General features: G+C 41.5%; 1 protein-coding gene and 1 long non-coding RNA gene across 4 annotated transcripts in view; one reads left to right on the forward strand and one right to left on the reverse strand.

Annotated features, from left to right (window-relative positions):
* Dchs2 (dachsous cadherin-related 2) overlaps positions 1-23,580 on the forward strand; it is a 208,027-nt gene that overhangs the window by 51,642 nt on the left and 132,805 nt on the right. The gene's annotated exons all lie outside the window — the stretch shown is intronic.
* LOC120100854 (uncharacterized) lies at positions 488-6,175 on the reverse strand. Of its 2 annotated transcripts, XR_005501033.2 has the most exons (4): positions 5,964-6,175; positions 5,039-5,128; positions 3,521-3,579; positions 488-2,791 (listed from the first exon to the last, which is right to left on the reverse strand). It is a non-coding gene; the product is annotated as an uncharacterized LOC120100854 (long non-coding RNA). The 2 variants fall into 2 exon arrangements; XR_010064341.1 differs by lacking the exon at positions 488-2,791 and having other exon boundaries at positions 2,981-3,579.

A 23,580-nucleotide genomic window follows, 5' to 3' on the forward strand; every position in this document is an offset into this window, starting at 1 on the left:
GAAGGCTCCCTAGGCTGCATAGAATTAGTTGTAGGAAGAACCAGATGCAAAAATCACTCCCTTAGAAAGGTAATAACCACACGTTGCACACACTGACCCCTAGAATTTCACCGAAGTGGGATTTTTGCTTTACCTGAGTTTTTGCTTAAGCAAAACAGTTTTTTCCCAGGACTTTTCTTTCATTCAGTATGTACTCCTCCCACCCCCAAAGATCCTTTACCAGAGTCTCTGTAGTTATTATTAAATCAGGATCTTTCTCTGGAGAATACAGAGCAGTTAGTGCATTAATTACAGAATAAGTGTAACGATTTCCGAGGTTGATGCCGAAAGCCTGTTGGGAGCACATCTCCCTTGCAAATACGTAGTCCAAATGAGAAGCTCAATCCCCCAAAGGGCCCCAAAGTTGAAGAACCTCCAAGTCTGATGCAGATCTCACTGGATTCCCTGGTTCTTTCTTTCTAGCTCTCTCCAGGGGCTTCTTCTGCTGTCTCAACCTGGGAGAACAGTTCCTCTTGGTTGGCTTTGCTCTTAAAGATCCGCTTGCATGGGTTTCCTGCTGTCTGCACTCACCCAAACAATAGGGCAGCACTAAGTCTAATGCTATCTTTTATGGGAGGAGGGGGAGGAAGGAAGGCTGTGATGCTCACAGGTTAATGATTTTGAGGATACAAGCTAATGAAAATCCGACACTGGGGATCACAAAGGCATAGGAGCAGCACCACCAGGGACCTTCAGCCGTTTCCTTTGTTAATATGTTAGCATCCAAACACCCTGTTTGTTATAATCCTATGATATGCCTAAGTCTCCTCCTCAGATCCTTTCTCTCTTTTCTGTGGATGAAGGGCTGGGGGGGGGACAACAATTAGTTACAGAGTCAGTTTAATCACCCTTTTCATTTTTTACTCATTTACTTTCAGAAATGGAAAGGACTTAAGGAAAAGTCATGAAGGATATAAAAGATATGATCAATGAAAAATGAACAGCGAACTTAAATAACAAGTAACAACGGCAGTTCTTCCTTTGGGAGAATGTTTCAAGGATAGACAGAGAGATGATCCTCCCATGAGAGACTTTAAAGTCCAGTGAGGAGGCACACAGCAAACAACAAGCCACTCAGTTGGAAGTCAAGATAAGATCTAACAACAAGAATAAGGTGATAATGTGTGAGTTTATGCTGAAGGACAGACAGGCCAGTCTGAGGATGTGTTTAGGGATCTGACATCCAAAGGCTGAGTAGAAATCTGGTAGGCTACAGGGTTGGAGAAGAGGTCTCACCCAAGGGAGCAAGACAACTTCTGTGAAAGTTGGAGAAGAAGCCAGGTGTGGCTGGAGTAGAGAGACTAGAGTCAATGCTAAAGACTTTTGTCTTTGAACTCTCACATTTTGTAGATGTGACTGGTGGCAGGAGCCATGGGGAGGAGAATCCATATTTGGGCAATCAGTAGAAGAGAAGGAGGCTGGTGTTACCAACTTGGAGAGTCAGAAATGTGCCCAAGCCAGATCTGGCTACCCATTCTCAATGAGCCAATGAAGAGAGAGATTAAAAGCAAGATACAGAGAAAGAAGATTTATTTATTGTGTCCACATTGCAAAGAAGTAACACATTGACTCTCCAAGTCCTCCTTTGGGTCTTGAAGTGAGATTGAAATTTAAATAGAGGGCCAAGGACACACACGTGTACACAGTCAGGACCATGGTGCAGGTCCATCCACCACTGATCCACCATTGTCAAGGCTTTAGTCTCATCCTAGAAGATGGCCTGGATAGTTGTTAGAACTGTGTGAAATCTTTCCTTGGGAGACTGGTGTTTTTTCTTCTCCCAGCATGAGATTACTGGGGGAAAAATGGCATTTCTTCAAAGTCCTCTGTATCAATAGTCTGATATTTAGATCAAAAGGTAAAAGTGAACCTGTAGATTCTCTTATCTTTCTAGCCTGTTACAATGAGAGATTGGATGTGAGGATTGACTTAGGATTTCTGCGTTACTAGCCTGGGGGAGTGGAATACGTTTATAAATTTATATTTCATACTGAGGACCCTGAGAGGCATCTGTCCTTTATGCCAGCCCATGGTTAGAGTTCTATACTTGGCATGCAAAGTGGTGAGAAAGCATCGGGTTTCTGCATGTAAAGTGACATCATAGGCTGGATTCACTCTACTCTAGGGAGAAGAATCCCAATGATGGATGCTTGGAAATGGCAGAAGGAGTTTGCTATAAAATTGGGAAGGGGCTTCTCTGAGGAAAGGAGGCCAGCAGAGCCGTGGAAGAGAGACAGGAAGTGAGCAGGGAAACCATGCCAGAGGCTGAGGCTGAGGCAAGTGATATGACCACCTCGGTATGTAGCTGAACTTCACAACGTGGTCCCTGAGGCTTTTTCAGAGCGGAGGAAGCCCAAGGGAGCACAAGGCAGAAGGTGGGAGGGAATGAAGTCATCAAGTGTAGACAGTTTTCTGGAGAATTTCGCCTGCTGGACAGAAGACAGATGGAACAAATGTGGATGAATATGGAATCCCTTTTGTTTAAGGATATGTTTTATGATCACATGACACCAGATGGTCAGAGATTGGCTCTTGAGAAAGTCTCTACTTACAGTTGCTTATCCATCAATCCCAGTCACATGAATGCTGTATTAGAAGGGCAGATCCCTTCAACTCACTGACCATCCTATGGTAGTCTGAAGCTTTCAGTGAAGACAGGTTTACCTCAGAGGAGTGGCTAATTACTGTAATTAAAATACCCGAAGTCACCTGGTGGTATGAAGACTTCAGATAATCTTCCTTCAAAATCTACCTGGTTAAGAGCAAGAAAAAAAAATGCTTGGAATTCACTGTAGAATAGCCACATCTGTTTAAAAAACGACTTTCAAAGCAGCAAAGCTCTTAAGGAGAAGTACCTCTAATCATTTACAATGTTAATTCTCCTCTGGGTAACCATGGAGTTGTGGATAAGCACATACTTGGGAGAATAAACATGGAGAGATCCTATGTACCATTTGCAAAAGTTTCTCCCAGTGAGAATATTGTAACACTTTACAAAATTACAGTCTTGGCACTCTATATTTACTATTTAATTTCCCACTCATTTAATTCTCTCATTTCATTTGTACTGTGTCAGGAGGGGTGTATGCTCATATGCATGCACATGTGTTGTTAGCATTAGTGTTTTTATTTTACCACAAAGCTAGGTTCACTTATGTATCAGCTCATCATAGTAAAATATTGTTTGGATCAAAAAAGTGCTAACCTCACAATCTGGACTAGTTGACAGACCAGAGTGTACATGTGAAGAGATAGATAGGATGATTAAGCGATTTGTTTGCTCTCTTCTCACTGGGAGGTAAGCTTCTTTTGAAAATCTGTTCATTTCAACATGCCTTTGGGAGGAAGAAGTGGGCAACCCATCTGAAACCGAGGCATGGCTTTTGGAGATGGACCACCTGGTTGGAGGTCCAGCTCTGACCTTTGGTTCATGGTGATCTTAGGCACACAGGTTGCTTAACTTCTCTGTGCCTCAGCTTACCCTTCTGCACAATGGAGACGACAGTCCTCATTTTCCCAAGTTGTTCTCTGTAGTGGAGCCTGTAAGTGAGAATCCTTGTTACTCATTCATTAGAGCCACTCCTTCAAACCCACTGTGGGAGCGAAAGCTCCAATCACAGAGTCCACGCCTAACTCTTTTTGTTTCATAGCAAGTAAGACTTTATCTTGGCAGTAGGTTTGAGGTAGCTTTGTGTGTGTTTAGCCTTTCGTATGAATTTATATATGTTGCAGTCTGTTTGACTCTCAGAAATGTGATGTATGGACACTCATAAAGTATTCTTTTGTCTCAGAACCATGGTAACAGCTTTAGGTATAACCAATTTATTCTTCGAATCGTTAATGTGTGCTCGTATCAGATGGGCTTTCAGATTCCCCATTTTCTAAGGAATCTTACTGCTTCATTTAGAGTTGACATCAGATATATAGCACAGGAGAGTCAGAGTCATTATGGACTAGAAGGTGAAACGTTCTGTCAGAAAAGTGAAGGTGAACTTAGAGAACAAAACAGAATGAAGCAAACAAACATGCAAACAAACCCTTCAAGGTGTTTTCTCACTTTAGAAAATTTAGTGGTGGCAGTCTTGCCTTCATTGTACCGGGAGATGTTTTAGAGTCTTTTTTTTTTTCAGGGACAGATTAATACACTGTTACAAGAAGGATTTTATAATCAGTTTTTCTTCTACTCAGGGATGTGTGCAGGCTCAGCCAGAGGCAGGTTTTCATTGTAGGACGTATGCCATCTGCTACCTGGCTCTGTCTTCAGTGTGGAGTGCTGAGGGAAGTTTAGATCAACTACTGTAAAAGATCATCATTCTCTTGTGGTGGAGACATGGCTATGCAGTTACGAGCACTTGTTGCATTTGCAGAGGACCTTGTTTCTATTCCTAGAACCCACGTCAGAAGGTAAACAACCACCTGATCACTGGAGATCCCAAGCTCTTCTGGCCTCTGACATTACCTGTGCACATACAGTGCATAGAAATTCAAGCAGGTACACACGACTGATTGCCTTTCACGTTCTTGGAGAAACGGGACATGAGCTTGCAGGTCATTAACATAGTTCTAGTTGTGGAGGGAATCAAATCACTATAAATAGATAAATTCTGAAAGAGGTCTTTGGGAGTGGGGACACTGCACAGAAGAGAAACTCTGGACTACTGGGCAGCTCTGATTGTCACATTGTCAGGATAAAAAATCCTGAGAGAGTTCAGACAGTGTGACTGTTTTTAATGAATCATATTTATCTATGGAATTATCTGTAATAGTATTAGTTACCTTTCTCATTGCTATAATCAAAAGCAACTTAAGGAAACATTTATTTTGGTTCACAGTTTGAGTCAACAGTCCATCATTGTGGGGAAGTCATGGCTGCTGGAATCCATGCAGCTGGGCACATTGGAAGCCCATTCAGGAAGTAGAGAGGCAAACACTGGTGCTCACCTCACAGTCTGCTTTTTATTCAGTCCAGGATCCCCGGGAAAGGAGTAATGGCACTTACGTTTAGGATGAGTCTTCCCAGCTCAGTGAACCTAATCTAGAAACTCCTGTAGACATACCCAGAGGACAGTCTTCTAGATGATTCCAGGTCCTGTCAAGTTGTCAATAAATATTAACCATGGCTGGTTAATTTTGGAGTCATGGAGCCAAGGGATTGAGAAGGACAACGATTCTCCCTGAAGCACGAACTGAAACTTCTAGCACCACGAATGCCAGCCAGTAGGAGTAGAGTTTCCAGTTGAGCAACAGCTAGATTTATCCATGTTCTATGCTATTACTATGGCATCTTCAACAGTAGGTCTTGCTGTCAAGTTGTGGAGGATAGCTACTAACATTGGCAATAGCCTTTAGTGTCTAAGGGATGAATATGGGACCTCTTAGACCAAAGGCTCAAAAAGATGTAACTCATTCCTGTGACTGGCATTTTTGTGCATGCGTGTGTGTTTCTCAGTGGTAACACATGATGTTTAGATTGGGGTTTTATATCCTCTATTGTAAGATAATTATTTATATCCCTGCTGTATAAGTATGTTTTAGGAAGCATCTACAATGTGGGATTTCAATGGCCTTTCAAAGGTCTTTAGCATTAAGCCCTCTTCCCTATACTCCCTCCTTAACCCTGACCTCCCATCTCATACTCCCTTTAATCCTTCAGTTCTGATGTACCCTTTATTCCTTTATACCATTACATATTACATATTACCTTCTTTGGATGATCCTCTTCTTCCCTAACCTCTAGTCCTTTACTTGCTACTTAAACTCTGTGGGCAATTTAAAACGCACCACACACACACACACACACACACACACACACACACACACACACACCCCTTCTAAAGCTTTAAGATAGCCTTAACCTGCAACATTTGTCTTTCTGGGTCCGGGTTACCTCACGAAGGATGATTGTTTCTGCTCCATCCATTTACCTGCACATTTCACAGTTTCAGTTCTTCTTCACAGCTAAATAATATTCCACCGTGTGAATATACTACATTTTCATTAGTCATTCTCAGTTGTTGGAATAGAGTAGCCATGAAGATGGAGGAGCAAGTATCTCTGAGGTGGGATGGAGAGTCCTATGCCCACCAGTGGTGTATCTAGATCTATTTCTAGCTTCCCAAGGAACTGCCATGCTTGTTTCCATGGTGACTGTACACATTTTCCCTGACATCAGCAATGGATGACTCTTTCCTCATTCCCACATTTGCTTTATCAATCTTGGCCATCCAGACTGGGTAATAAGAACTTTCAAAGTAGTATTAATTTGCATTTCCCTGATGGCAAAAAGTTCTAAAAGTGTTTCTTAACCATTTGAGTTTGTTTTTGAGAGCTCTTTGTTTATTTCTCTACCACACTTTTAATTGGGTCTGCTCTGTGTCCTACATCAGAGACACTTTCTCTTGATGTGTGGCTTCTTGAGTTCTTTGTACATTCTAGATATAAACTCTCTGTCAGATGTGTTATTGATAAAGACATTTTTTCCTTAGAAAATGAGATTTTTAACGATGTAAAAATAACCTAAGAACAACAAAGCGGACCTATATCCATTCCCAGTCCATTGTCACTGGGTGTGTAAAGAATATACGTGGATATAAGTGTCCTGGTATACAAAACCTTCCAATACCACTCAGTTTCCATTAACACTAATGAAGAGAACATTTGGGGAACTATTCAAAGAAGGGGGATGTTTCCAATGCACAGTGGAATTACTTGGAGTAATCAATAAAGATGAGTTTGGGTCAATAAGAGGTTGGACCTAGAGCTCAATGCTTTCCCTTCTTACTTGGGGACCTTTGCTTACAGGATTGAGGAATGATGCTATTTGTTCTGAAGGTCACCAACTAGAGACATGCTCAGAAAATTATAGCCTCCTTGGGACTAGTCATTTAGATTGTGCTGACTAGAAGCGAATCGAGCAGCTCTATATGTTTGCCATCTAAATTTGTCACCAGTGATAAGTCTGGAAAGCCACTGGGACGACCCAAAAGGCATTTGAAATAGGGAGTGAGTACTGTGTACTTGATATAAAGGGTATTTTATTTAGTACAGCAGCAAGTAAGTTTATCTATTTATTTTATCTGGTGATTACAGATAAGACGTGGAGGATACATTGCCAGGGAGAGCTCATGCCTTCTCAGTCATCTGTCTAATCAGAATGCGGCTTCAACACAAGCTGTTGTGCCTACGCAGCCTCCTTTCTCCAATCGTTAGAGCCACATGCCTCTGTAACCATGTTTATAAACACTTAAAATAGAACAAAGTGCTTCATAGTACATTGAGACTTTCAAAGGGACAACTGTAGGAGACAGTCTAGTAGAGGACATGGGGATTTCATAGTACAAATTAAAGTTTTAAATAGGCAGCAAGTGACTAGTGTTAGGCTCTCTTATTTTAAAGAGAGGATCTTTTGTTCCATTCTCTACCTTCAAACAGAATACAGGAAAGACACATTCCTAAATTTTTACTCATGCTATACAATTTCATAATAATCACAATAGTAACAGAGTTACTATTTTCTAGTTTATTTTTCTTTTTTCACATATTACAGTTTTACAAATGGACTTTCTATGTGTTTGACCTGAGCATTATAGGAAAAAAAAATAGAAAGTTATTTACTGTGTGTTACTCAGGAAATACAACACTATTCCTTCTGAAATTTCTGCAGTGGCTTTACTTTTGAGCCCCTAAGAAATCCACAGGCTGCTCTTGTCAATATAGAAAACTTTTAAACAGTCCATACCATCATGCTGGAGAAATTTGGGCTTTACGTTTTAAAATATGATTAAGCCAACATCCCTTTGGCTTTCAAGTCAGTGAGGTTTCCTATTCTATTTTAGTAGTGACTACAGAAAAGACTTAGCATCATGTTTTGAAAGCACTCTGGTATCAAAGAGCTGTCGCTGCTGTGATATCTCTATTTTTGCCCACATCAGCAAAATTTGGAGTCATGGTTTAAAATGCTGGCAATGTTCAAAGAGTTTTCATGAGACTCTCAACCTTCCGGTGAGATACATGCACGTGTGTGTTGCATGGATAGCTCCAGTCATCCCGGTCTCTTCCAACAGCATATGTAGAGAGAGTCAAACATGTGAAAGACATTATTTGATGAAACCCAGAAAGTCCAAATTGTGCGGCAAGAATGTGGTTCACTTGTGATCTTTAAAATGTTTCCTTTTATATCTTCTCTGAAAAAAAAAAAAAGAAAGAAACTAAACCATTCTCTTTATTTTATGTGAACATACTTGCCTATGGGAGCCTGAAGAGGGCATCATATCCCCTGGAACTGGAGTTATAGATGGCTGTGAGCCATCTTGTGTGTTCTAGGAATCAAAGTCAGGTCCTCCCGAAGAGCAGCCAGTGCTCGTAACCACTGAGCCATTTCTCCAGCTCCTACATTTTCTTTGGTCTCAAACTTCTTAGCCTATGTGGATAATAAGGGTATGATAAAGCTGCTTTCATATAAGTAATAGGATGTCTTGCAGTTTTTGTCTCGTTAAAATAGAGATGTGGATAAGCTCAGTCATAGAATTTCATTTAGACCATAAATTTCTAGTAGTGGCAAAAGTTGTATAGGGCCATGAAAACAAAAATGTGTTTTGATCTTCTTCAAAGGGTCATGGTATGCAAACAGGCATGTTTATATCTGTGGTATCAACGTTTTATTAGAGGTGAAAGAATCCTAAGTACAGTAAGATTTTATTTACAGTGTTTTCTGTATGATGTATTTTGATCATATTCTTTGCTTTCCCACAACTCCTCCCAAATCCCCCCACCCATCCAACTCCCCGCTTCTCTCTCCTCTCTCAAAAACCACAACAAAAGTAAAAATCTAAATAAAGAAGCAAAACTGAGAAATATTGGTACAATGTTCTGATATACAAACTCAGACTCACAACACAAGGTGAGCCACCAGCATGATATAAATATAGACAGGCTTTTGAAATTAAATTCTAGTTGCATATTTTCTGTGGTTCAGATATGTGTCTGGTCCATGGGTTGACTGCTTCATTGTAAGCATTCGTTGTAGTAATATTGAGAGTCTGGGCTTGAGGGGAGGTAATTGGGTTATTGGGAGTTATTTAAAGAAATCTTGGGACCTGACACTTATTCTTCCATTTATCTTTGCCATCCATCTTCAATCAGAGTGGTATCTTTCCCCATAATGCACTGCTTCGGGGAGATGGTGCCCCACCCGATGTAAGGGGATCTGATCATAGATCAAAATGATCTTTTCCTCCTATGAAATGCTTCATATCTAGACTTTTTTTTACAGTAGCATAAAGACAACCCCGGTATTTTCCAAGTGTAGGTTCAGTGGTTTGCTAACCATCAAGCTGAATTTTCAGCACGTCAGCCTTGAGCTTCAGGTTCTAAGCCAGGATCCCGTTTGGCTGCTTCATCTTCCTTCACTCCGTCGTTTCCTCCAGGAGCTCTCTCTGTCTCGTGGGAGGATAAAGACAGTAAAACACTCAACCTAGAGTACTCTGTCAGTCTAAGTGCAGACAGCTATGGGACCACAAAGGAAGAATGACTAACTTAGCAGGAAAGTGATTAGACACAGATTCAATACAGGGAGGACTTTAGGAACTGTGTAAACTTAGATGGGAAAACAATTACACTGTTACTCTTCAAATAGCTCCCACTGAAGCGTCACTAAGTTGGCGAATGTAATGCTATCAGACCTTGGACTTTGATATCAAATGAAATCACAGATTTTTTTTCATAGCACAGTACAGTTGCCGCACTTCTTGTGGAATGCCACTTGTGGTTGTAATTATTTTGAAATTATTAGTCATTGCTTATATCATATTGCCTAGCGTGGTAATAAGACATGTCCTTTATAAATCTCAGATTTACAAACTCAATATTTATAGTTGATAAGAGATATCATAAGTAAAAGAAAAATGACTTCATGGAATGCATACATGACATACAAGAGATCCATAGGAAGAACAGAGCTGTGGTGTATTTCTGGGATCATCAAAGAGGACTTAAAGAAATATATAATAGAAGAAGATAAATGACCAAGGCAGATATAGATACTGGATATTAATACGACCAACAACAATTAATTTAATAAAGTTTTGGCAAGTTGACATAAATTTAGAGTCAAAATGTCAAGTATAAAATGAAAATGGCATTTTTATTATGTTCGTATTGGTAAATTATTTCGTAGAGCAATTTGATAATAACTTTCAATTTCCATTGTTATTTTGAAATAATATCATATGCAGCCAAGGCTAGCCTTAAACTTGTGATCCTTCTGCTTGAAGCTTCCAACTTTTGTGAATACGGATGTACCTTCATGGAAACTTCAGTCTTTGGTTAAATACTGTTGACTCTGAGACCCCAGCTTTATACATCCTTTAAGCACCAGTATTTTACATAGATATTTTACCTAGAAGTAGTGTTTTAATTGCCAAGAACCTAACAGGACTTCAGTGTCCATGAGTGACAAAACATTAGTAAATCCACAATCATATTTTTAAACATTTATTTTATTTTGTGTGTAGGTCTGTGTGCCAGACTGTATGTCTGTGTACCGTGTGAATGTAGGAAACCTTGAGGTCAGAAGAAGATATAGGGTTTCTTGGAGTCTCAGGTGACAATAGCCACCATGTAACCACTGGAAACTGAGCTCAAGTCCTCTTCAAGAAGAGAGCAAATGATTTGAACAACGGAGGAATCTCTCTGTTCATCATAGTCACATTTTTATAGTATTAGAATGACAGCTTCAAACAAAGCTGTATCTGCTGGCATGGAAACTCTTGTCAGATAACACTACCACATGAGAAGTCATGGGGAAAATATGTAGGACAGTTCTGTTGATGTCAAACAATGTCCCTTACTCCTTCAAACTCAAAGACCATGGAAAATGTGTTGATGGCTGTGGGCCCAGCTCTCGTAGGTTCCCATTGGGTGGCAGGAGAGGTGTTAGAAGGGTGAGTGACAGAGGGCTTATTTTTAGCTATCTGTAATGTTTTATGATGATTTTTATTTATGCATAACAGCATAATTAAGTAAAAGGAAAGTAAAAATGATAACATTTACTATAAAAAACCCAAAACATTGAGAATACTTTTTAATAAACTTACCAGGAAATATATATTCCTTTTGGAAAGTGAAGTATTACATTTTAACTTTAATATTACATATTAAAGAACATTGATTAGGTGGGAAAACGTACCATGTTTTTCATTAAATGATTTAATATAGCTTTATAGAGGTTGGTGCAAAACTAGTTAAAAGCCCATTGGAAATTAAACTTTGTTGATTTTGTTAATTAAAGCAAGTCCTCTACAAGGACAACAACAAAAGCCCAGGTAAGAATACCCAAGATATTCTTGAGAGGGTAGAGTGTGATGTGTAACCAGATACTAAAACTATTCTAAAATTTAGATAAGGAAATAGTAAGCTATTGGCCCACAATCAGACCAGAATATCCATTGAACAGAAGAGAAAGCTTCTTCGAATAACCAGTGCTTTTGGATATTGATGCGCGTGCACGTGTGTTTGTGTGTGTGTGTGTGTGTGTGTATGCATAAGTGTTTGTGTGTGCATATGTGTGCAAATGTGTGCACATATGTATATATATATTTGTGTATGTGTATATATATATGTATGTGTGCACATATGTGTATATGTGTATGTGTGTATGTGTATGTGGTGTGTATGTGTATGTGGTGTGTATGTGTATGTGGTGTGTATGTGTATGTGGTGTGTGTATGTGTATATGTGTATGTGTGTATGTAGTGTGTGTGTGTGTGTGTGTGTGTGTGTGTTGGTGACTCAAATTTGGCCTTCCTGAGCTTCTTCATTAGGCCCTCAGAGAGGAGCATTGTCAACTCCACCTCACTTGAGCTTCACAAAACAGATTAGTCTTAGTATTAGTCAGCCGCAGTGAGGAGATAATTACCTCTTGGTTGGGTTTCACTGGTACAGTGTTTTGAGGGACAAATGGCTTACATTCTAGTCTATAGCCCAGCCTCTTCCAGGAAGGTGCTTGTTGTAGAGAAAAGCATACATAGGAGTGAAGGAAGGCTTCTTTTACATGAACTTCAAATCTCCATTCTATAAACTATAACCTGTAATCTATGAACTATAACTATAAACTCTTTGATCTGGAAAATGTCCATAATCTGCCTCTAAAGTCCTAACCTCCACAGCCTGCCTAGGCCACATAACTTCTACAGCCTGCATAACTGTCTTTCCCTATCTGGCCTGCATAACCACCGCAACCCATACAGCCTGTGTAACCTCTATAGCCTACCTCATTGACATAACCTATACAGCCTTCACAACTCATATAACCTCTATAGCCTGTGAAACTGTCTTTACTCATAGAGCATGCACACCCTCTAGAGCATGCAAAACCATCTCAACCAATGCAGTCTGTATAATCACTTCAGCCTGCACATCTGATGTAACCTATAGAGCCTGCATAGCTGCCATGACTTCTGCAGCCTCTGGTAGTCTGGAGAGAATTCCATGCAATGTACTTTTGATCACTCTGAGCTCTCCTATCCTGCCCCCATTGGTTGCAGACTCTTGGAGTCTGGTGAACAGAGGAGCCTCAGGATGTGGCCTGCATAGTGGTAGGCATAAATGCTGTAGAATTTGGTGGAGAAAGGTAGGCGGATCCAGGACTCAGCCGCAGGGTAGATTTTGGATACTTCTCTCATTCTTTGGCTTCTAATTTTAACATGAAAATGTTCTTCTGGGCACCTATTGTATGCCATTGCTCTGCCCATTTTATCACAGATTTAACATTAAGTTGAAAATAAATTAGTAATTGAACCATCCTCCCAAAAAACCTCAGACCAGCATTCCTTCCTCCGTGCTGTTGGGTTTATTGGAAACAGTTGTGTTGTGACTGGAACAAACTGGGCTCTTGAAGTCATGTGGCTTGCACACCAAGAATCCCATAAAAATAACTTACTTTTTGTATTACAAGTTGACAAATTGCATATATTTCAATGCAGTTGCACGTAAATTCTTTATCAATACCCAGTGCTAAAGACAGGCTTTGTCTTCCTAACAATGTGAGATAACAAGTCTTTTGTTTAAGTCTCACAAATTCTTACTCAGTTAATTGGATCCCGAGTTCACTATAATGACTCAAATTCAGGCTTTGGTTAGCGTTGAGTATCTACTAGGATCAGGTGAGATCTCCTTGCTGCTGTTTTTCAGCAGGGTGTCATTGCCACTCTGTGCTGCCCTGGGGATTCAGTGCAATTGCATTAAATGTTTCAGAAGTGTGTGTGTGTGTGTGTGTGTGTGTGTGCGCGCGCGCGCGTGCGCGCAGCGTGTATGCAATTTGATGAGAGAACTATAAAATAACTGTAAATACATACAGAGCTAAGAATAACCAAGGTAGTCAGGAGAAGACAATATCTGGGGACTGGCGGCTATGGGGTCAGAAGTTGAGAGTGCAAACACGGGAATGAGACAGCATTGCCAGCACAGGAAGACACTCTTGGTTTATTTCCGAAGAGGAATTACAGAGCCATAGGGCAAGTTGGTCCTTTTCAATAATTGGTGCTGGGATAATCAGAAATTTGGAGGGAAACGCCGTGGAATCTTCCAAAGTCACTAAAAGATCCTGAAATTGAACACCCAGTAGTTAGATGATGCTTGGGACTGGATGCACAGTGAAGAATATTGACAAAGGCCACAGTTGAGCATAGCTCAGATATAGATGTAAGCACATACATGATCCAGAGTTTTCTTCTGGGAGAACAGATCCAAGAATTTTATAGCAAGATCTCTGGCATACAGATTCTCCTGTGGACCATAGCTATCTCCTCATCCTGGGGGGCTTGCCATATTACCTCAAGGAGGATCATGACTTTATCCTGCCTGAGATCTTCCTTGTGTCTAACCAGAACCTGTAAAGGATCCTGAAACTGACCCAGGGTGAACTTCTGTCTTCTTGACACTCTCAAGCTTTACCACAGATGTTCTTTGCCATTATCTACCATCTTAACTGTCCCAAAGTTCATAGGTGAATCTTAAAACCCTTTTCCAGGCATAGGACTTTTCTAACACTTCTGTGGCATTGGCACAGTGGTTTATGAAGAAAGTTTGTAATCGACATAAAGGCCTTTGGGTTTTCTTCTTATGTGCTGTATCATTCCTTTTAGTCATGAACTATTGACTACATATGACCCCTGTACTAAAGGACAGAAGTCATGGCTAATTCAAAGGACACTTTATACTATTGTCACTCATGTCATGATTACAACCCCCTCTGACTCAGTCTGTAGTTGTGTCAAGTCCTTGGCAAATGTTTTATATCATCAATCCATTTCCATAGCCCTCCATGCCAAGGGTCAGGGTTAAGATCCCTGTCTTGCAGATTTAGAAGTTGAAGCATCCAAGATGAATGGCTTCCTCAAGATAACGCAGTCAGGAAGGAGCAAGGCCAGAGGACAAGCCCAAGAGAGTCCTATGCTGGAATCGCTCACATACTCTGCTTCTTATTACATTCAGAAGGAATCAATTACCGTGGAGACATTTTGAAGTTCTGTGGAAATGGAATCCAATCTTGGTTAGCTTAAGTAGGAAAAACAACTCTTGGGCGGATATTGGGTGACTTTAAATACTGCTCCCAGTCCCTGGAAATGAGTTAAAAGAGTATGGTCAGGAACCAGGGCACCAGGTCAGGGGCAGAAAAACCACGCTGCTGCTTAGATGGGTTCTAAGCTACTCCTTGTCTGCTTCATGGGACTCCAAACTGTTTTCTGGTAGAAACGTCTACTTGGCCCACCTGAGGACACCTGTCCATGTCCCATCTGCCAAGACTGAGGAGAGGAAGTAACTGGATTCCTTTTGCTCTTGGCATGAGGAATTGAACTTGGCTTCTTGTCAGAACCCAAACTGAAGACTTCCTCACAGAAAGAAGTGGTCAGGCTGAGTAGCCAGGAAGTGAAGGAGTGTTCTCAGCTCTTGATCCTGTACCTGCTTGGAGAAGGCAGGTACAATCTTCTACACTAGCAGTTAGGAATGCCGTGTGCGGAAACCGGATGACTGCTATTAAATGGCCACTTTTTCTTTTTTTTCTTTTTGCACAGGAAATAAAAGACTCAGTTCAAATACTACTGCTGGACTATGCTCTAAGTTCAAATATTTCCCCTTGTGACTAAAATGGCCATAAAAATGCCCCACCGGAACCTAGAATTTGATAGCATTTATCTTTTTTCTTCCCAACTTCATCTGCTCTGAGTTCTGTAAGTCTCTCAGTGGCACTACTGAAAAGCCTTCTAACTTTTCTGCTCTCTTTGTGTTGATAACCATCTATTTACCAGTTATTAGCAGTGGCTGTGCTTTTCCACGCCTAGACCTGGCTCTGTCCTTACTGTTGCCCTTGTTCTGGCACGAATTCCTTTGTACCCAACAAAGCTTTCTCTCTCTGGTTGCTCCCTTTCCTGTGGCTACCATGCTAACCTGAAGCCCCCTTCAGACTCTAACACTTCCTGATGCGCCTGATTCATGGGGTGCAGCTCCTTGAGTTTGAATCTGAAGGCTGACTTAATCAGGCCCTAAAGTAAATCTCTAGCCTGGTTTCCCATAAACCAGTTTGATATGAACATATATATTTCTAGTAACACTGCTTGTTAATCTGATATCTAGATTGTAATGTATGGCCCCTCTTCTGGGTGTGATCACAGGATGCTAAGGGGAAAGTCTTTCAGTTCCACAGACGAAGACCCAGATCCACTCAGGGCCTTTCCTGGGGCTCTGATAAGTGTGACAGGGCTGGGTTTGAAACTCTTTTTGACGATCTTGGACTCTTGTTCTTTCCAGGACACCAGATCTCCTCTTTGCTCTGGCCATTTCAGTTCTCTCTGTCTGAATGCCTTTGCCCTTCCCTTTCTTCCTGTTTTCTTCCCCCTCTCTTCCCCTCTTCCTTTTCTTCCTCCTTCCCCCTTTCCTTCTCCTATTTTCCATCTCCCTTCTCAATGTTGTGACACAGGGTCCTACTCTAGAGCCAGTGCTGGCCTGGAGCTTACCAAGCTTGGAGCACTGTATGAGATGGGAGTAGATGGAAGCTTAGGACCACACTGGAGTAATCTCAAAAGGGACACTGGGACCTCAGGCTTTCCTTTCTGTGTACTTCTCTGGTGTCAAGAGGTGGACAGACCTGCTTTGTACACTTACTTGGAATGATGTAGTAAGTCACCCTAGACACAAAGCAAGAGGGCTAAGTAACCATGGACTGAAAACTCTGAAACCATGAACCAAAGTAAGTCTGTCCCAGTTAGGGTTACTCTTGCTGTTATGAAACACCGTGGTCAAAAGCAAGTTGGGGAGGGTCTATTTGTCTTACTTCCACGGTGTGGTTCATAATGGAAGGAAGTGAGGGCAGGGACTCAACAGTGTAGGAACCTGGAGGCAGGAGCTGACAGAGGTTATGGAGGGATGCTGCTCACTGGCTTGCTCCTCATGGCTTGCTTTCTTATAGAACCCAGGACCACCAGACCAGGGATGGCACCATCCACAATGTGCTGGCCCCTCCCACCTCAATCACTAACACACAGAGTAAAAGCAACACATGATTTTTCCAGGTGTCGCAGCTTTCAGAGTAGGGGTGGGTCCTCAGCAAAGAAGCAGCTTGACATAGTTGACTGGGGCAAGGGCCTGTGGTTTAAAGACTAGGAAGGAAATGGCAACACTGCCTTTTAAAGCCCTGTTTAAAAGTCAGTTATGCTCGATGTAAGCACTGTGGCTTCCCGTGTTACCTCGTGCGTGTTTTGTTAAATGGAATCTTGTGAACGGGCATGCCCTTCCTATTGAGACTGTGAAGATGTGGGGTGGTGGAACGTGGGTTCTTGTGAAGACACCTCTCCAAATAAGTCATCTGCTTTGCCACCTCAGGCCTCTAGTTTTAATAATGGGGCCCTCTGCTAGAACCACCTGGCCTCTAAGCCAAGTATGATTTTAAATTCCATCTAGATATTTTCTAGCAATGGTTGGAAACGCCAGTGGTATTGGTGGATGACACCATTCTTTCACAGAGGGCTGCATATAGTTTTACATGGGTAGAGCTTCTGCACATACAGATAACGTTTCCAAGTGCCACTGACGGGCTGAGGGGGTTGAAATTAGTGCGGTGCAGGCTACTGTGGATTACCTATTCCTTGAACAGGACTAGTGCTTTGAAAAGTACTTTGTCCCTTCGCTCAGCTGTGACTTTGGGATGACTTTGATGGCAAGTCCCTTTACTGAAGGGACAGAGCCTAGCAGGCCCTGTTGCACAGTGAATAATGGCTGTCAGCCGTGCTTTGGCTGCATCTCTGAGGAGCATCCTGTTTATCTGCCACTGTCAAGGTATGTTTATCAGGATCTGCCTTCTACAGTGCAGTCTTCCCTCTTGCTTGGGAAAGCTGTTAATTAAAAAAGAAATAGAGCTGCCACAAGTGAATTATTGAGTTCTGGGCTTATCTCGCGAGGACTCTACCTGTTGTAGATGTCATTATCACAGGGGGGAGGGGAGGGACTGCAGCCAGAGTCTTCCAGCTGCCACAGACTTGCAACAGAGCTGCACAGCTTTCACAGATAACGTAATCCTGTATCTGAGAGGGAAGGGATGTATGACAATCTCTGCGCTCCTTCCTGTCACTCCTCTGATAGGATCAGACTGGAGGGAAAGGCCTCCTTACTCAGCCTTCTAGGTCTATTTACTGAGAACCTACAAGGTTTCTATGTTCCATTTTCTGAAACCCGCTGTCGTTGCTCACACACTCTGCTGCTGCTAATCCAGAAATCTGAGAGATTTTAATTTTAATTTAATTTAGCATTCAATTTAGCATCTGCCAGATTCACTCTCCCAGGAAGAAGTGTGTTGTCTTTGTTTCTGGCTGTACCTTGCTTTTATTTTCATTCTCTGCCACCTGCACTTTCCTCCCTGCCATGGCAAACATTCCTTTTCTATATCTGTACCTTCTCATTCTGTTTTCTTCCTTACAGTACAAAGACTTTTATATTTTCCTGTTTATATACCAAGTGTTTGCTTACAATCTGAATGTCATCTGGGTTCCTTTATTTTATGTTTCTATTTTAAATTGTTTTTTTGAGATTATAATATTATATAATGCCCTTTATTCTTTCTTCCTCCAAATCCTACTCTTCCCTGTTCTCTTTCAAATTCATGTCCTTTTTATTTTTGCTGTTATATGAATATATGCATATATATACATACATATATATATATATTATACACACACATTTGCAAGCACATAAATACAAGCTTGTCAGTCTATATAATATTACTTTTATGTATGTGTTCAGAGATGATCACTTGGTTTTGGGTAACCACTCGTCATGCTTTTCCCTGGGGAAGACAGTTTCTCTTGCTTGCTCTCAGCATTCCTTAGTGGCCTGTAGTTCTTCGGGTAGGGCTTAGGCCTCTGCTGCCCCCACTCTTGTTATCCTTCCTGCTTTCCATGGTAGCATGTCTGTTAAGTCAAGGTTGTGTTCCCTAGGAATGTCAGACATTATACTCATAAAATCTCACTATATGACTGCTGAACATCTAGATATGTATTTATATTTAACAATGTCAATTCAAAGAAAGGTTTCTTATATCTCTTATTTAAATACCACTTATTTAAACTAGAATTCCATTTACTCATTTTTCCCTCTTTTAATTCTTTGATTCTCAAAAAACAAACAAACAAACAAACAAACAAACAAACAAACAAACAAACGCTTGCTTTCCCTTGTTGTCTTAGCCCCGTTTTCTTTTGGTTTTCTTCACAAGCCAGTCCAGGAATATAGGCATGGAATCCATTTTCCATCTGGGATTTGTTTATACATTCATTAAGTGGCAAGTACTTGATATATATTTTTGCAAATATTTCATGCTGGGCATTGTAGGTGTAATCATTTATCAAAAACTATTTGGACATGTATTTTAAATGTCAGCAGGCTTGAAGAAGAGAAAGTGTGATGTTCAGTGCTCTGTGACTGAAGGTGGGTCTCCGAACCAACAGGGGCAACTTTACTTGGTGCCTCCTTAGAAGGCCAGATGTTCACATCCCACCCGAAGCCCCTTGAAATGGAGTCTGTAGCATGAGTAACCTCTGTGCCTCCTAATAGTAAGGAAAGTGTGTGCAAGTGCACGGTAACATTCATGCTGCTGTTCAATTCAATTACGTGCTAGTGATGGCTAAAAAGGCACACAGGTTGTAGCACGGGTTTTCTCTCAATGGTGAGAAGCGCAGTTGGATTCCCAGGCTTCAACGCTGGCCTGACAAGGGCTACAATTCACTTATTTGCAGTTCAACAAATCAGCTCTGACTGCCTCTCTGTGTGATATAGGAAAAAGTGAAGAATTGCCCTTGGTATAAGCCTGCTTTTAGCAGGAGGCACAGGAATCAATTTTTCAACTATTGAAACTGTTCTGAGGTCATAAAAAGGAACCAAGTACTGACACACACTGTGACATGGCCGTGCTGTGAAAGGACCATGCACAGTCACAAAGACCACATAAGATCCCTTTAATATGAAAGGTCAGGATAGCAAAATTCATACAGAAAGAAAGTTGGGCATTAGCTTAAGACCAGAGGATGGAGGGCAGGGTCAGAGAGGCAGCCAAAGTACACAAGACTTTTTTTAAGGTGATAAAAAGTTCATGGAGGGGTTGGGGATTTAGCTCAGTGGTAGAGCGCTTGCCTAGGAAACGCAAGGCCCTGGGTTCAGTCCCCAGCCCCGAAAAAAAAGAAAAAGAAAAAAAGTTCATGGAATTGACCGGTGATGACTTTACCATTCTCATTTAATTGTATGCCTGAAATTGGTGCATGATATGGTGTGTGAATAATATGTGAATGTCATGCAGGATGTGGGTTCTAATATGGTGAAGTGATATAATATAACTAAGTAATTATAAATTATTTGGGGGGCCTGTGGAGGAGTATTGCATGCTATGGCTATGTCATGGAAGCTTCAGGCCTGGGCAGTCTCCTTTGTCTGTCTGCCTCTATAGTTAATTTAGGCATAGATGAGGGAATGGTGAGAGCAGGATGAGGGAGGAGACCTCGCGCTTGAAGCTGAACAGGTGGCTTTGCCAGAAGTTATTGAGACCTGGTATGAGTTGAGGAGGGGCATGTCATGAGCGAGATTAGCAGAATGACAGGGCTCGGGTCACAGGGGACAACTATGACATAAGATTTTATTTTCACCTACCCCACTAGATGAAAATCATGCCTGACATTATTATTGGGTCCAAGAACCTGTGACTCGATAGGGCACAGGCTCCATGGGAGAACCTACCACTATTATTCTGCTAAATGGTTCCACCAAACTGAATTCTAGTGACTTATTTCTACATCCATAGATCAGTGCCTCTCTCAACTCTCATCAGAGAGACTTCTTTTGAAGTAGATGACAACACAGAGATCCACAGCTGGTCAACATGCAGACAATACGACATTGTAACAGTGACCAGCCCTAAATGGAACATCTGTATCACACCTGTCTTCTGAAATCTCAGAGATCATTGAGGAAGAGAGACTGCAAGGATTTCAGAAGGAGAGACAGTGGGCAACCATGATGGAACAATGTTTCTAGACGCAACGAGAAAGTTGCAAGTATAAACTCACAAGTGCTTGCAATACACAAAGACTTGTGCAAGGTCAAGGCAGACACAGTCCAGCATGGGAGGGGCAGGGATCATTAAGTCCCACACTAACTGAGGAGTTACTGGCTACTGATCTTGGTGTGGGAGTCTGTTTTCCTTATGGATGAGAGGCTACCCATGTTTTAGTAGATAGACTAAACCCAAACACCTACAGACAATACTAAGTGGACTCAGTGTGTTTGAAAAATAGAAAAACAGAAGTATATGAAGTTGGAAGGGAAAAATGGCGGGAATGTGTAGGAGAATGTTAGGGCACAGAATGGATAAGCGTATTAGATCAAAACAGATGTATGCACATACATAATTCTCAAACAACAAAAAATGGAAAAGAAGAAAATAAGACTTTAATTTCTAGAGAAAAATAATGGGAACAGTGGAGAACTTCAATAGGTGGGCATGATTTGTGCTCTAGATTTATTTTTCTAGATCTCCTGTTTTTGGGCTGATCCACGTTTGATTAAAATAGAGAAACTGAGAGTTACATCACCCACTTTCCTGTTCCTCAGTCCTTTGAATTTGGAGTGATCTATGCTACTGGTTTTATCATCCCCAGCTTGCAGACGGCATGGGACTTCTCGGTATCTATAATCATGTGAGACAATTTCTATAACCGTTTCTCATTTGTCTGTGTGCACGTTGGTTCGGTTTCTCCGGAGGACTCTGGCTAGTATTGTGTATGCTGATATTATGATGACTGTTTTTCCCTAGAAGGCTCAAAGTAAGTAATTAGAAAATTGCTTCCTAGAAGCAAACAGCTGGTCTTCCTTTTGTGTCGGCAACTCCTCCCTCCCTCCGTCTGCTGTCTTCAATCCATGGATTCCACCTCTGGATATACATCAACCCTGTGACTACTGTGGTGAGTCTCACTGCTTCTCACCAGGGCTGATGTAAAATTTTCTGTCCACTGCATCTACCCATTTCCAGGTCCTGACTTCTTTGATGTCAAAGATGATTTTAAGAGAAAACCATAGCCCACTTTTATATCAAAGAACCGTCAATGGCCAGCCTCACCTGTCTTATTTCTATATACACCTTTCAGAAACTCCCAAGTTTTGCCCGTGGACATTTCAACTCTGGCTTTCTCTTGTTTGCTTGCTTTCTTTTGTTCTCAGTCTGAGACACATTTCCGGTTCCCTCCCTTTCTTCTTTGGAAACCTTCCTTAATGTCTTCAGACTGCCAGGGGCTTCCTCTCCTTTGAGAACGGCACAGTCTTTCTAATTAGACCCTGTACTTTTGCTGCCAATTATTATCCCACAGAATAGAACATGCTATCAGTTCCTCGTAAATTTACAACATAGAACTCAACATTCCAGTAGGTGAGAAACCTACTTCCAAGACCCAAGCCTGAACCGTATTCTGTGTTCCACAGGAAAACAAAATGGGTTTGGTATGGACTTACTATAGCTTGCCTTACTGAAAAATACAATTTCAAAGTAAAAGGAGAGGCAGATTAAGCTCGGGAAGATGGCTCAGTTGATAAAGTACTTGTTGTACATCTGGGTCCTCAGCACCCACACAAAAAGCTGGGTGTGTTGTGCCCAGCAGTATCCTAGCACTGGGGAGACAGAAATGGGCAGATCCCTGGAGCTAACTGACTAGGTAATCTAGTCAAATCAGTGAGTGCCAGGGGCAGTGGGAGAGCCCATCTCAACACATGAGGTGGGGCCTGACAGAGGGAGAAGCTCCACGTTAACGTCTGGCTCCATGTGTCATGCATCTGCACACTCCCATGAATGCACACATGCTACATACGACACATACACCGAATACAATTTACGACAATTTCTGAAAAGCCATAATTTATACATTTATTTTAATTGCAAATTTAACATTTCAAAATGCATTCACGGATGGAGACGCCTTGTGGTTGGTCACCCACTTGGTCAGTCTGCATTCGCAGTTGCTATATTCACGCATGCTCTCCCTGTGTGCACTTGGTGTGCATACTTATTTATCCCTGCTTTAAAATATCAAGTGTGAAAAAGTCACTCACACACAATATTCATATCGATTCTGTGTGGACACCCTTATTTAGTCCTATTTAAAATAGAAAAATGTGTATAACAGTATATTGAAGTGTCTTCTCATGATTTCAAACTCGTTTGTTAGCATAGGTTGATGTCTCCACTCCATTGCCTTTCTTCCTTTTGTCATACCTGAGTAATTATATTGAAGCATATGCTATTTCATTATGAATATCCTTTCTTACTGCTTCTTCTTTATATTGGCATTATATCAGTAGGAATTTCATATTAGGACAAAACGGGAAATAGTATCAAATATTAACAGAGAGAGTTATTTTATATCTTCCTGGGAGTTAATAAATAAATGTCTGTTCATCTTAGACAGGGGTCTGGAAACAGACCAGAAATGTTACTGCACCCAACTCCTGCATGGGGAAGTTGTGGGTGTGGCTTTCAAAAGGGTGGGTAACTTCTGGGCAACAGAATCAACCTAAAGCCTACCAGGCAGGGGTAAGGTCTCACACAGGTCCCTCCCTGGAGTTCCCTGTTCACCTTCCACACAACTCACAGAGGAATTCTTCCCTCTCAGCACCTGTTTACTTTTTATAGTGTCGTGGGGGAGGGGAGTGTAAACTTGTAAGTTTTGTGAGCATCCTGAGCCCAAGGTCCCTCCTCCCTTTAGGAGCGGGTCTTAGGTTCTCAGGGATTAATTGTCCAATAAGGGCACAGCCTCGGGAAAGAACAATGGCAGCTTTTTATTGAGACAGTGTCTCCCTAAGTTGCAAAGGCAAGCACTGAACTCCCTGTGCAGCTCAAGCTGGTCTTGAACTCCCCTGCCTCAGCTTTGCAAGTGCTAGGGTGACAGGGATATGCCACTAGGGTTGACTGTTACATTAAACACATAATCTAATACTCCATTCTGCTGACTAAATTAAACA

Source organism: Rattus norvegicus, chromosome 2, assembly GCF_036323735.1.
Source record: "Rattus norvegicus strain BN/NHsdMcwi chromosome 2, GRCr8, whole genome shotgun sequence".
In the NCBI taxonomy this organism is placed as follows: domain Eukaryota; kingdom Metazoa; phylum Chordata; class Mammalia; order Rodentia; family Muridae; genus Rattus; species Rattus norvegicus.